We start from the raw sequence: 2,472 nt of genomic DNA, 5'->3' as shown, positions 1-2,472 counted from the left end.
TATAGCACAAGCTTGAAGCAGAATCAAGCTTTCTCTGCTCTGCCCCAACATACGTTTGCCCCAACCCCAAAGGTGCTTCCCTACTTCATTAGGGCCTGAAATTCCGATTAGATCCAAGGCGCAACTTAGGTGGATTGCCCAACAAGGGATCAAAAATTGGGGAAGAACCCAATTCCAGTGAGGGGGTGCAAACAAGTTTTCCACCCTTTTCCTATGTTAAGAGGGTTGGTTTGAAGGAGTTCCTGGGAATGCTGTTCAGTTAGCCCTTATAATGCCTCAATGGGACTCTCACCAGTTAAAAGCTGGAATTGAGCTCTATGGAGACCCCAGTAAAGGCCAAAGATATTGGGTCTTCCTAGTAGAGCAACTTTGGGCAGCTCTGCCTTGGTGGAGGGAACAGGTGTCATTCGTGCACCATTTCAGATATGGGCTGTCTGACTCTACTATCCCACAATTTAGGATGCAAGCGTCGATGAACTTACAGCCCACTCCACCACACTTCCACCAGCAGAATGGAACCAGCAGAATTCTGGGGCCATAGAAATTTACAGCATGGTGGGAGGTCATTTTGCAAGTCATGGCCTGTGCGAATTCTCTGAAAGAATTATCCATTTAATTCCATTCCACTCCTTATCCCTGTACCTTTTAATGCTTTTTGTTCCCTCAAATATTTATCCAATTGCTTTTGAACACATCAAAACTAAATCATCCAGTTACAAGAGGATCACAGATAAAGCTAGAGAAACTCACTGAGCAGGTATTTCAACTGAGGTGTGATAACAATGGTGGCTCTGATCCTGCAGTGGAACATGGCAAAGGGATAAGAATTCCTAGTTCTCACTCAAGCACCAATACATATTCTTCCTGCATACTGTTCTGCATATGTAGACATGTAGTAAAGAACATTGTCAATCATTATTTGGGTTTTTGCACGCTCTTGAGTTCCAAGTGAATTATTGAGTTAATTGCTCTCTGCTGAATTGACTATTATTGTATGCACATCAAAAGTTCATGGTGAGTTCGAAGTCCGATATATTGACAGATATGTCCAGTACATCCACTATTAAGTCAATTGAAGCTTTTCTCTCTGTGCGCTGAGTGAAGCAGGTAATTGAAAATGTCATCTCACCTACAATGGATGATTGTCCGGAATTGCTCAAGTCTCATTATTAAAAGAAACAAGTAGGTCTACAGCACCGAGCCCAACAGAAACTCTTTTTGTTACAATGGACTTATTCACCGCAAAACTGTAGGTGTGGAGCCAGCAGCTGACGGAAAGGAGAGGTAGTGGTCCTCAAAAAGCGAGCAGGTCAACGCAAACCAGCAACATCCTATCGAAAGATCACCAAGAATGGCTGAACAGTTTGCGACATATCATCTGTAAGAACAACTATCGAAAGGATCTTCGCAAGGCCGCACTTTGTCGTGCCAGTGCTATCCTGAAGAGCCAGAAACCAGTTGTGGTCAAGAAGAAACGCACCAGGGCTACAAAAAGTTCATAAACTTGTAAAGATGGTGTATGATAATAAGGTGAGTCAATTGAAAAAAATGTGAGGATAAAAGGGAAATATATATAATTGAAAATGAAAAAAAAATCAAGGAAAGAGCAGGGGAGTGGGACTATATGATCAGCTCTCTCAAGGAGCTGGCGCAAGCACAATGGGCTGATTGGCCTCCTTCTGCACGTATGATTCGATGAATTTTCTGAGTAGACACTGGTGGTTGAGGTTCCCCCAGTCAGAACGCAGTCAGAAAATTGCCCTTGTGGATACAACTGAAGCATCTCTTTGGATGGCCTGAAAGGGCTGATGTTAAATCAGCTCCGGCAGTCTCAGCCTCGTTTCCAGTGGATGTGATAACTACAGGACAGAACTGCCCTTAATGTACCACTAATTGGCACAAACTTAACAATCTTGTTCGAGCACCCAACAGAAACAGCTGGCGTGTGAAATGGAAATGTCACACTAGTACAGTAGGCAGTGCTTTCATGAGGATGGGGATTACAGCTTATTGTCAGGACAGAATGTTTTTCTTACTGGCTTTCAGAGTGTGGGTGATGATGACAAGACTGCATTTATTTCCTATATTATGCTGAGAGATGGTGCTGGGGGCCTTCTCCGTGAACTGCTGAGGCCCCTTGTAATTGTAATGCTTCTATTTTTTCAAAAAACTCATTCACGGGATGTGGACGTCGCCAGCAAGACCCATCCCTGACTGCCCTGGAAGGTGGTGCTGAGCTGCCTTCTTGAATACAACACCCACCCATGCCTGGAGCTCCATGAGCAGAGATTCAGTAGTGGTGGAGGAGGGGGCGGGGGGGGGGGGGGGCAGAATCCAAGCGCCGAGCTCCTGTGCTTGTGTCCGGCTGAGGGAGTGATCCTGCCGCCAGCCGGCTGGCACTCCTCAAACCCATGCCTGGAGCCCCGTGAGCAGAGATTCTGTGGTGGAGTGGAGTTGCAATTTGCCTTCTCA

At 45.5% G+C, this 2,472-nt stretch overlaps 1 pseudogene; it reads left to right on the top strand.

Annotated features, from left to right (window-relative positions):
- Nucleotides 1–1,117: 1,117 nt before the first annotated feature.
- LOC139262369 (large ribosomal subunit protein eL28 pseudogene) lies at nt 1,118–1,507 on the top strand (annotated as a pseudogene).
- Nucleotides 1,508–2,472: the final 965 nt, after the last annotated feature.

The sequence above is a fragment of the Pristiophorus japonicus genome, chromosome 4 (genome assembly GCF_044704955.1).
Source record: "Pristiophorus japonicus isolate sPriJap1 chromosome 4, sPriJap1.hap1, whole genome shotgun sequence".
NCBI lineage: Eukaryota > Metazoa > Chordata > Chondrichthyes > Pristiophoridae > Pristiophorus > Pristiophorus japonicus.
Note: the sequence above shows the minus strand (reverse complement) of the source record. Positions and strands in the feature narration are given on the sequence as shown.